At 38.5% G+C, this 12642-nt stretch overlaps 1 protein-coding gene across 6 annotated transcripts in view; it reads right to left on the reverse strand.

Moving 5' to 3' along the window:
- The window catches only part of FTO (FTO alpha-ketoglutarate dependent dioxygenase), a 251628-nt gene that overhangs the window by 19776 nt on the left and 219210 nt on the right, over nt 1-12642 (reverse strand). The window contains exon 9 of one of the 6 annotated variants that reach the window (XR_012765343.1): nt 4652-4780. The exons of the other annotated variants lie outside the window; for them this stretch is intronic. The gene's annotated coding sequence lies outside the window, so the exon portion shown is untranslated. The remainder of the gene's footprint in view (nt 1-4651; nt 4781-12642) is intronic. 6 annotated transcript variants of the gene reach the window in all.

Consider the following 12642-nt stretch of genomic DNA (forward strand, 5'->3'; position numbering starts at 1 on the left):
TTTCCTCCTGTGCTGGTCATAGTTAAAATACGGTATTTTTACCATAATTTTCTCAGTAGAATTCTACAAATATGAGCACACTCAGTGAATAAATTGGTGTGTTTTATCTTACAATTTTTCTTTTTTTCACTCGCAAGAAAGAAGTAAATTCTGTATAATGGTGACAAATCGCACACACCCTTTTCTGGTCTATCTGTGTAACTCCTGAATCTGTCCCCAGATTCGAGTATGGCCTGGGGCACCTCATCTAAATTTACCTTGCTGCAGTCGTCTGAGCTGTAAGAATAAACCATAGTTTCAAACCAAAAACTGATGAGAAGATGGCAGTTATGTTTAATTGTTTGGATTGCTTTCTTTAAGGCTGTCTCCACTTCAAAATGTTCAGCTGGCTATACCTCTAAAGATAATGAGGAGAGGCCTGAAAATGCCATTTTTACTACTTATGGGGTTTATGAATATTTTATCTGCAGTGTTTAATGCTGTCACCTGAAAGGAACTGTAGTTTTACAAATTACTACAAAACTGTTTTATTTACAGCTCTACACAATTAATTTAAAGTTCTAATTATATAAAATAAATGCACTTAATTCAGCATTACCCTAACACTGGAAAATTTAGATAGCTTTTCATTTTGGTAATTTTAAAATTCTGTTTCTGTGAATTAGTAATCATAACACAAATCGTCAAATACACATATATTTCATTTAATAGGAACAATTCTTCTTAATTTCATTATTATTATGGATATAGAAAGTGCTTTTCTTTGACTAAGGCTAGAATAACCAACGTCATACATACTATTTGCTCTAATTCTCTGCAAAGCTGAAATGAAGTAACAACTTTCTTTAATTCTCTATGCCTTTTTAATAACTTGTTCTACTTCCAAGACAGCTTTCTTGCATTTTTCTCCATAGCGTTTCATTTGATTTCAACTAAGAAGTTCTTTAAAACCTCCACATCTAACTTTTAATATACCAAATTTAAAACAAAGATTACATGTTGTAATAAAAGCTTCAGTATATGCTATTTACCTGTAGGTTCATCTGTTTCTAGTGCATATTTAACTACTTTCTATGCCCTCCTCACTGCTCCATCCGACAACCTCACAGCTCCCTTCTGGTGTCACAACAATGTGCTCTCAATGCACGGGAAATCAGCGCTCGAACTAGGCAAGAACTGAATTAACTTCACCGTTGTTAGTGCGGTCCCTAATTCACTGGGCAAGCTTCCCTCCCACCAGCCCACTACTGCTTCCTTCTCACCATTCCATTCTCTCTCTTATTTCTGGCAATAACAGGCCACGCACTTTCCAGTCAGCATCAACCCCTACAAAGGATGCCACAGGCAAAGAAACAAGCAGGCTGAAAAGCGAAAGGAAATAGAGATTACAGGTGTGTTTAGCATACCTGCAAAAATTCCAGAAGTGTAATTCTGTGACAAAATACATTTAAAACACTTCCTTCAAAGTTCAGAGTGTGCTCTGTCAGCTAATGGCCCTTCATCCACTCCTTCATGGATGACAACTGGTTTGCAGAAAGAAACGAGTTGTTTTTCATCAGTAATCCTCATCTGATCATTGCTATACAGAAACCTGGCACAAGAAACAGAGCCCTCTCTACTTCTCCACGGAAGTAAAAGTTACGACAAATCTATCTTTGAGACATTTTCTTCATTAATTTTCAGCAATATCTCACTACTTAGGAGCTGCTAGAACCCTCTGTTCTCTAGAGATTTAATGCTAGAAGGTGCTGAACATCCAGCTCTCCGTGATGAAAATGGGAGCTGACGGCTCTCGGCAGCTCATCGCATTAGACAGTAGGGATTGCTCACAAAAAGAATGACAGCCCTACCTGAAAAATGTTAAGCAAGGTCCTAACAGCTCAGTTACTGCCTGGCGTCCACCCAGAATTGGAGAACACAATGAGGAAGACAAAGTAAGCATCTCATTTTATGTCTCCTTAAAAAGCACTGCATGAAAAAAAAAAAGCCTATGCATTTTATGTTTACTTAAAAAGCATTGCATTTTATAGCTATGCTTATTTTAAATCATTTATATCGTTTCCCCTTACACTCTATTCTGAGAGAATAAGCACGGTGATACCAAACTGTCTATTAGAGCTACTCCTGGGCATAATTTCTGTTCATAGCACGATGCAAAGAATGTCTACAACAATTACCTAGTCATCTGAAATTCAAATCTACCAGTCTAAAGTATTTCTGAGAATGTCTCACATTATAATATTTTAAGTATATGAAATTGTTTAATATTTGCCATTATACCTTCTATATGCATTAAGAGAGTTTTATTTCCTCATTAAAAAATACTCACTGGGAAGTGTGGTCGTTCCACAGCTAGTATATAATTGTATTTCAGATTTAAATTTCTTAGACGGAAAAAGATGCATAGTCCAAGTCTCATACCAGTCCTATACTGCCTTAATGAAACTGATTTATCTTCAACATTTTACATCAGTTTTACACTAGCATAATTGAATTGAGATCAATGGTTATTCTTATTTACACCTAAATGAGGAATCAAGCCCACAGCATTTCTTGCCGTGGCTCACATACATTGTCCAAGCACCCAGTAAAGCTACATCCTTTCAACTCCATGTGTGTTTTTAAGCAGATACATCACACACACACACACACTTTAAACAGTTACGCAAGTGACAAGAACTGAGGCCATTTAACCTGGGGTGGTTTTTCCCCTCGAAAGGCAAGGACATTTGGACTGTTTAACGCAGTCACAGCAGAGTACAGCATGATCTCTACTTGTAAGAAATTTCAATTAGTTATTCTTTGCTTTCAGGTATCGTAGCCACTAAAGCAATTTAACTTTAATTCCATCTGACTTCAATTGTGTTCAAATTATAGTAAAAAGGAAGAAGACAACAAGCTGTAAATATGAAAAGAGACAGAAAATCATTGAGAATCATGCCTTTATGAATATTTGATGAAGAAAGGTTAGATCTACTGCTGGTAAATTACAAAAAATTATGTCCCTCATGTGACTCTGTCAGCAAAGGTTAATACAAATAGGTTTGGATTTAGTTGAGATGACAACGAGGATTAAAAAAGATTTGTCCTGTCCTCGCCACAATTAGTTTTTCTCCTATTATTATTGTAATAGAGTTTATCATTAGGATTATGGTAACAGAACTACTGCTCAATTAAATCATTTTATTTTTCATACTACTGTGGCAGTTTTGCAATACATTTTTCCTCGCTACTAATCTAGCTCTTTATTGTGCATTTGCTGAAGTCAAGATACAATGATTAACCCATTTTTTGCTGTACTAGGTCTTATTTTGACTGACGGGAATTTTGGGCACCGTCTCGTGGGCTGCAGCAAGGCTCACTGGCTGCCCTACCACTGTTCTGCATCGTGGCAGCAAGGGAGGAGCTGTGGAGTAGCTGGGACATCGCCCGAGGCCCTTTAGACACAACTAGCAATGACGCCTGACCTCGCCTGCAGTAACAGCCCTTCTGTGCTCACGGTGATGGAAAACGGGAAGGATGGAAGTTGTTACTGTGCGCGCACGCAGCAATAAAAAGGAAGAGGTCTTGAAAAAGCCCGCCCTTCCTCTCACACTGTAACTGCTTCACAGCACAAGCTGAAGTAGACTGAAAACTTGATAATACTTTCCACCGTAAGAATTTGCTCATACAACAACTATCAAACTACTATGCAAAAGAAATCAGAAGCTTAAGTAAAGTTCGGTTTTCTTCCAAGATGCATTTCAAATTTTAACTTCTTAGGTTCAAATGCTACATTTGCTTCTGTTCTGACAAACTGCTTTACATACAACATTTCACTATCCCGGAGTCCATATTTCCTTTGCCCACTTCTGAGTTTGAATACACACCTTTAAAAATACAGGTTGTAAGCGAAGCAGAAATTTAATTCAGACTTTTTTTATGTCTGATGAAAACTTTTTGTGTAATCTCTTCTAATGAAAACAAATTAAAACTCTAGAAGTACATAGTATATTAGTGGGGGTACACAGAATGGCTAGAAAGTGTTAAAAGCGACTGGCAGGTGACTAATTGGAATTGGCACGCGCAGCAGCACTGATGGCAAGCAGTCATACTTTGGTGGTGTCCACTGAGAGTTACTTCTGCAGTTACATATACTTCTTCCACACTTAATGCCACGTGAAAGAAGGAAATTTAACACATCAGGAAGCTTGCCAGATTATCAGAACATCTAATCAATACCTTTGACAACAAGCCTGTCTAAAAGCACTGAGGCAAACCTAAGTAAGATATGGCACCAGACAAGCAGGGCCTTTGCCAGTCTGTTACCTTGGACCCCGTGTTTCCTCTCCATGCCCAAGAGGCAACGCGGCTTCCTTTCCTGAGCTCTTCCACCTAACCGCTTCCCAGCTGCTGAGTTTAATTAAATCCACCCATCGCAGTAGCTTTGACCCAGCTAAACCCAAAACAAATGAAAACCCGAAAACCCCACTAGTGCCACAGCCTCTGAGGCACGAGACACAGCAATTCAGGTCACCCCTGCTGCAGCCATCTTACCAGTTGCAGAGATTGGACTTGTGTAAATCTCAGCAATGTGCTCAGCGCTACGGGACTCAGTGGGATACAAATGGCTTCTTCATGTACTAGGCTTGCTCACAGAGATTTCAGTTACCTGTGGAGCAACTCTCCCACTATCTCACATACACCTGGTGGTCCTGAAAGACATCATGACAAATTTCCACTCGCCAGATTTAATGCTCTAAAAAGCACCCGGATTTTATTGCTCCAGTTGAAGTTAACTCTGAAAGACAGAAAGACAGGGATGTGTATGTCTCGGAATACCTCAGGTAGCATTAGGGAAATGAAGTGCAATGGAAAAAACATTAAACTCATAGTATATGCAACATATCAAGTTTGACTGTTGTTCTCATGTACTGGTAATGGCCATCTATCTTAAAAAAAAAAGTAAAAAGAAAAAAGTGATCAGCCCGTTCTGAAAAGAAACATCCCAAAGCACAGATGTACTACACAGGAGTCACAGATCAGTATATAAACTTTCAAACACGTTGGCTGCTATAAAAAAAATCAGAAAGGAGTACAACATGGAGAGGCATAGCTATTAGCTAAAATATGCACATATAACCCCTAGAAAGAGAATTAGATGTCACAGGGCAGGAAAAGTGATTTTGTCATGTTACCGCTGACGCGATTGTTTGTTTAGCCCTGAGACCAAGCAGGCTGTGAGAACAATTCTGCTATGTACCATCGCAAGGCAATCCATGGAGCACAAGCTATTTTAAGGACACGAACCACATTCCACAGCTGCATCAGTCACTGGATTTTGTAATATTTAAACAAAAATGTGAATATTATTTTATGATTACCCAAACTGCCACTTTTTCAAAGACTACCAAATAAGTCCCAGGAGACACAGTTCTTTAACTTCAGAATATCTTTTTACAGTGATACCAAAGTGAAAAAAAAAAACCCCACCTGAGGCCTTCAGCTTTAAAGACAACATAATGAGATCAGAGATTCTGCCTGTAAAGAAATTAACTTCTGGCTGATTAACGAAAGTAACCTTAAATAGCAGGCATATTGCCAAGAACAGGATACTAGAACACATGGGTAGGAAACACAGACAGCTTTCAAGGGGCTCGAGCACAGCAGCCTAGAAAAGAAATCGGAGCAGGACACTGCTTTCACATTTGATCCCAGATTCTTCAAATGACCAAATAAGTCATATCTGCTTTAAATTCCACCCTTCCATGTACCCTAGAATAATGTAGATAATGGATTTAATTAATTGTTGGTCAAAACCCAGTTAGTACAGTTGATCCATAATAAAAATTTTGCTTGTTGTTATAGAATTACCAGAAATAAAAAAAATTTGCTAGGCCCTATGAACCCTAAAGGTGTTCAGCTGCACTCATAATTTGCCGCACTTTATGTCAGCAGTATCTTTTCTCTATTGCTGTAACTCATATTAAGTATGTCAGGACTCATTCAATTACTACTGCTTCTTCTTCTCCGTGGTTGGCATAAGATCAAGCCCCAAAAGAATGAGCTTCCAACAGACACTTAGCTGGTCTCTTTGACCTTTTTGCTACTTCTGGCCTCGAATATGCTTGGTTTCATGTTCATACACTTGCTTCTTTGTCAACCTCCCACAGTTCCTCACTACATTTTAGTACATCAGTCATTCTCTGGGCCACCCAAAAAATGTGCCTCACTATTTTATTCCACAGCATTGCTCAATTTCCTTTACCATAAGTGCAGAGCCCTCAAACAGATGGAAAACAACAGATTTTTTGTTTTCTTTTTAATAGCTTTGCACATCTTCAGGCTTGTTTTACCTTGGTCATTGAAACTAACAATTCTCAACAGATAAAAGTGAGAGGCAAACATGTAGTGTTGCTTGGACTGTGCCTTTTTTTCTTCTCCTTGTTGTTAGTAATCAATGCTTCTAGGTACATAAACTATATCGCATGATTATCATTGTAAACTGTTTGCAAGCTTGTCTGGGTGCTTATGTTGCCTTACATGATAAAACCAGTTTAATTTTTACTGATCTGTATGCCATTTTTCTTGATATTTTCGCCTGCCTACATCTCTTTAAAACAATGTCATCGTAAGCTGTCCAAAAGCTGGTGGAGGTCATTTGTGTAAGCTTTTTCCAAGCCCCACACCAATATGAAATAACAAAAAGACTTTATTCACAGTGGACATGTTTTTCTTGTAATAGGCTTGCCAATATTTTCTTATTATTTCTGCCAAATAGTAAGCAAGCTTATAGATCAGTATCAAAGACAGAATCCTGTGGGCTGTAATAAGGACTGGATGCAGTGGTACTCTACATGCCCCTCTTTTTTTAATTACAACCCAATTTTTATCTGTTTAAATTTATTTTAGATCTCCAAATTATACCTTTAAAAATCTTCATACCTCCACTTAAAGGCTTCCAACAGAACTGCCTCTGCTCCTTTTAGCAGCTCAGCAGGAATGTTTCCAACACTTGGTGCTTTGTTGCACCAAAGCACTTTCAGTGCCAGTTGCATTTCTTCATGGTTTGCTCAGTTGTCTGGAAGTGGTGGGATTACCGTCACCTGCAATAATCTCAGCACCACGCAGCTCCTTAAAGCACCATTTTTGTCTTTCTGTAACAACTATAACTTCTATAATTAAGGTATTTGTCTTCATCCTTTTTGCACTTTTTGTATGGTATACACACACAATCTCTTCTAGAGTATTTGTAACAAAACTATTTTCTCTGTCTGGCTGTATCTCTCAAGCAGGGTACATCAGTGTTTTATTTGTTGTTTTCATGTTTCTCACCATGACGCTGATGCTTCCAAAGTTCTGAAGACTTACAACCATTACTGAATGCTCGACCTCAGCTGCCTTCCCTTGGGCTGCATCATGCCATGTTTTGTTCTTCATTGTTGCAGTTATTCTCTTTTACCTCTTATTATCTCTGATTATGTAACACCCACACTCTTTAATCTTCAGACGAGAATTTTTCAGACTCTCAAACCTGTTCTTCATTGCTAGCCAATGTTGTTGTCTGTACTTTTATACTCATCAAAGAGTTTATTCTGAATCTGTTTCATTCAGCAGTCTCACTGAGGAAAAAGGCCTGGGAACACGACAGGCTTTGAGCTTATGCTGATCAGACATCCTTGGTAAACTGTGGGAATGACACGAGAATTGTCACACGCAAACATCACTGTCCTGCAAGACACAAAATGGCTGGGCAATGGGTCACTGCATTAGCAAATCTACTCTCTTTTACAGTGGAGGAGAGACTCCAAGGTAGGAAATGGTAAGTGACACCATACACTCAGCAATTATTAGTTTTGTAATCATCAGTGAACAGAATTGCTGCTGGGGAATAAAAGGAAAACATCACAGCACTATCTTAATCAAAATGCACATTCTGCTAAAGAATGGGCAAATGAAATACGGTATAAATTTAATGAAGAAGTTAAATTGATACCTGATAGTCTTCCAAAGAAGAATGTTCAAATTAATCTGTGTGATGGAGATGCTAATACAGAAAAAGAAACAGTGCAAAACCAACACCAACAAGCCAGTTTAAAAAAAAATGTTTTCATCAAATATAAGGTAGGCTTGTGAAGAATATTATATATTTACATTAAGAATAGTCAAAAGGTATTAGGTATGTGCAGAACGGGGCTAATGTCAATCAGATTAACCATACACTTATTTCAAGACAATATAGTTATATTGATTACAGAAAAAATCCAGCAGATGAACTGCAGTTCAGATTTCTGTCTTCTTGGAAGATGGCAACATGTAGATTTTCCACAAGGAACAGTGGAACAGACAAGCTGCCTAGAGCATTTATACTTATACATTAAGATACTTGGTCATGCTGTCTTTTAAAAGCTGATTATTTCTTTTCCCTTCAAAAATACTGAAAGAACAATTACAGAAAGATTTTTGATGGAAAATTCAAGATTAAAATAAAATCAAGACATTTTACTTAGGCATACTGAAGTACTTTATCGACCCTACACCTCAATAAACTGTTAACTCAATCCCACAAAATTTTGTATACTCTGGTTCTGACTCCACAAATTCATTCAGCATGCGCTCATCTTCAGACATGGGTCTCAACAGAGTTACTGATTCTCTTACACAGAGATCCAACAGCCTGCATAAGTACACCTGGAAAATTTAGCGATCTGTGGAATGAAACACATCCGTAATACTGACGTGAATGAATACACAGAACAATTCATGACTTCTGTAGGAGGCAGCTAGAAGCTCTAGTTGCTGCCTGAAATCAGTAAAATTATCCATCACAACAGAAACTGCTAAAAATCTGTATTTTGTTAGAAACGAATCTTCCAGAAATAAAATGGAATCATTTCAATATGACCAAGTGAGGATGGTAATTGCAATTGTCTGAAGGAATGGACAATGCGTTATTCTATAAATCAGCTGGATTTATCAGTGCTGTCAAAAGAACTCAAGAGCTTGATATTACCAGGGGGGTTATATTCCTCTCTCAAAATTGCTCATGTGTGGCTTTGTATTTGATAGTTCGAGAAGAACCAGGCATCCATACACTGGTTTTCATGCACTTCCCCTACACCCAATGCTGGACACATGAATCTGATACAGCTTGTAATACTATGATGTGCTTTTTCTCATCAATCTTATATCACCTTCAGTGCTTAATTTCCCGTGCAAATGTACACTGCGCAGTTCCGTAAAAGCATATACCACATGCCACATCCTATGACAATTATTAGTGAAATTAACATGAATAAAGTGATCAAGATGAGCAATGTTATACTATACCTCTTCTCTGTAACTAATACCTATTTGAAGGGAAAAAAAAAGTTTCACCCATATAAAACAAACCTTTTCAGAATGGAACCTAACAAAACTCCTACTCTGGGTCTGTGGAACATTGAATCTAGACTGATGTAAAATATACATTGGCAGGCTCTTAACAGTGATTATTGTAAGTGGGCTCATGCTGCAAACTATACGGATGCAATGTGGAATTGCTATTATTTTAATCTTTCAAATATGAAAACTTTAAAGTGCTAGTTAAAACTTGGCATGAATATGGCTATACATCACTTTTATGCTCCTGTAAGACTAATGATTTAATTGCATTTCACCTACATAGAACCTAATTAAGACACTGAACAACCAAAGGTTTTGTGCGTGTGACCAAATGCAGGATTTGTCTGATATAGGCACCAACAAACAAATATTGCAGGAAAAAAGATCATCCCAGGTTGAATGGACACCTAGAAAGGTGAAAAAAAACCCAGTTGCTTTGCTGACTGGGGGCTCAGAGCGTAGTGCTTAATGGCTTGCACTCCACCCACATGTCAGCAAGCCAGCGCAGTACCACAGAGGTTTACAGTAGGATCTCTCGTTTAATGGCTTCATCAATGACCTGGAGCAGGTAGAGGACTGCATGCTCATCACAGTGGCGGGGAGACATGGCTGCTACTCAATATGCTGACGGGCCAGGTTCCCACACAGACTGGAGGAATGGGTCAGCAGGAACCTTATGAAATCCAACACAGAAAAATGCAAAGCCCTGCATGTGGGAAGGAATAATGATATAGAACTGTCTGGGGTATATCTCTGCTGAAAAGGACCTGGAGGTTGTGGCAGACGGCAAGCTGCACATGAGCCAGTGCATGGAAGCATGGCCAGGAGATCAAGGGAAGTAATATTCCCCCGCTACTCCACAATTTCATACCACATCTAGATATTGTGTCCAGGCTGAGATCTTCCAATACCAGACAGATGTTGATCAAGCGAAGCAAGGTCAGCAGGGGGCTGCTAAGATGGTTGGAGGCTGGAGCACCTGCCCTGTGAGAAGAGGCTGAGGGTATGGGGCTTGTTCAGCCTGGAGAAGTAGCAGCTTTAAGGGGACTTGACAGCAGCTTCCTAGTATCTATGAGAAGCCTAGCAAGAAAATGCCGGAGTCAGGCTCTTCCGAGTGCTACACAGGAGGAGAACAAGAGAGAACAGACACAAACTGAAACAAGATACATTCTGATCAGATATAAGAAAAAACTTTCTTCCCATGACCACAGCCAAGTAGTGGAACAGGTTGCCCAAAGAAGTCTCCACACTTGGAGGTTTGCAAGCTCCGACTAGTTAAAGCCGCCAGCAATCCAATCTGACCTCACTGATTAAAATGCTTCGAGCAGGAGGTTGGCCTAGAGAACTCCTGAAGTCCCTTCCAACCTCACTTACACTACAAACCTATGAAGTTTTTGACCTCATTTTATTAAAGATATTTTAAATGCAGGTTGTCTGTCTCTTTTCAGAGATGTAATCTAGCATCTGCTCCCATAATAACAGACAACTGAAACCTTCTTATGTTGCAGCGAGAAATGTTGACTCACTTCCAACTTCCCAAAGCAGGATGGGCAAGAAAGAAAGAAGAGAAACCAAACCTTTATTGACATAAACCAAGATAGAGTGGCTTAAGGTTTTCCAAGTATTAACATTATAATTAGGAAACGAGTATTTGTTCCAACTCTGGGTTTCTCACAACGTCCTGCCTTAACAGGATCTCTTGGAATTTGTGACGACTTTAAGCACAAATTGTTCTTCCAAAGAGATGTTGACTTTTGTGGTCTATTAAGCAAGTAATACAAAATTGTACAGTGACGCAAGTGCTTCAGGCTAAGCTGTACATAAATCAACTCCTTTTCCCTAGGGATCTTGTAAACGTATAGACAAGATTAAAAGTAAACTTCAGTGTTTTAGCAATAAGTGGTCAGGAAACAAAAGGAATTCATACAAGTTTGCTCATTGTTGCATTTCCAGGTGAAAAAAAATATCTGCCTACCTACAGAGAAATGGAGTAATTGCAAGGGGAAAAATACAGATAGGCCAGTCTTTTGGGGCGAGTGAAAATCAACTTGCATTTCCACTCCTTTGGATCCTTCTTCCAGAGTAACTCCCATATACAGAAGGCTTCTGGGGTAGCCTTGGCCAAAGACTCAGAAAAATCTACGCTGCTGTCTGCAGGAAAGAAGGGACACAACAAACATGTGTGTTCCAGCAGCCACAGCAGGGATTGTTTTAGCCTGCTACAGCCACCAAAAAATCCTAATGGGCATGTATCCGGGCTCAGATGCAGGGCAAAAAAAAGAAGTTAGAAAGAAATCTTCACAAGACAATGTTTTACAGAGCAGAAATTCCACAGAGGTTTTTGTTTGTTTACTTTTACATTGTGCTATTGCGCACTTTTTTTCTCATTGGTGTGGAATGACCTATGAAACTCTCTGCTGGAAGACCAATTTCACCAATAGTATAAGAAAATACAAGCAAATAACAAAAACTTACTCATATCAGTGAAAATTCTATCTTATTTGCAGAAAAGTTTTCTACATCATTTTTTGGCTAACATGCTAGATACAAGGATAGTCACAGTTTGCATTTGAACAGTACAGGCTATATAGGAAGTCAAGGAATGAGTGGATAGGAAGAATTTACTTCAGGAAAGTTTCATGAAGCTTTAGTTTACTTTTTCCAAACATACTTCTTTCAGTTTGCAGTGCCTCAAATTAACGTATACAGTCTTATTCTGCTGTTCTTACTCAGACAAGACTCCCATTCACTTAGACATAGTGTTCAGTATTATATAGAAAGCATGCTCAGGATTAATCTATCTCAAAGAGTAAAGAGCAAATTTTTGGAGAAATTATACTAATATGCCAGCAAAACTAACACTATACTCCTCACCCCATTGGATTACCATTACTTTTTAACATAGTCCTTACTTCAAAGTGTTCTTTCCTTTCTATTCAGATTTCAAAGTAACTTCAGACACTTGTGCCAGTTTCAGCAATTACAAGTGTTATTTTCTTCTAAAATAACCTATTTTAATTGATGTTACATAGTGATGCATGAGTTCAGATATCTATTATATCAATGTAGTAGGTTCGTCACCCATAAAAGACCAAGATACCATGCCTCGCAAAATGCTTTCATATGCTCCAGTCAGCAAAGCTGTAAACTGGTAAAGACTATGCATCAAAATTTCAACTTTAAAAATAAGTCCTTTCCACTTGGAGCTCATGCTCAGTTTGACAATTCATGAAATTTTATTTGGAGACTTTAATTGTTAAATTGACCTCCGCCTAAATC

Source organism: Opisthocomus hoazin, chromosome 12 (genome assembly GCF_030867145.1).
Source record: "Opisthocomus hoazin isolate bOpiHoa1 chromosome 12, bOpiHoa1.hap1, whole genome shotgun sequence".
NCBI classification, from domain to species: Eukaryota; Metazoa; Chordata; class Aves; order Opisthocomiformes; family Opisthocomidae; genus Opisthocomus; species Opisthocomus hoazin.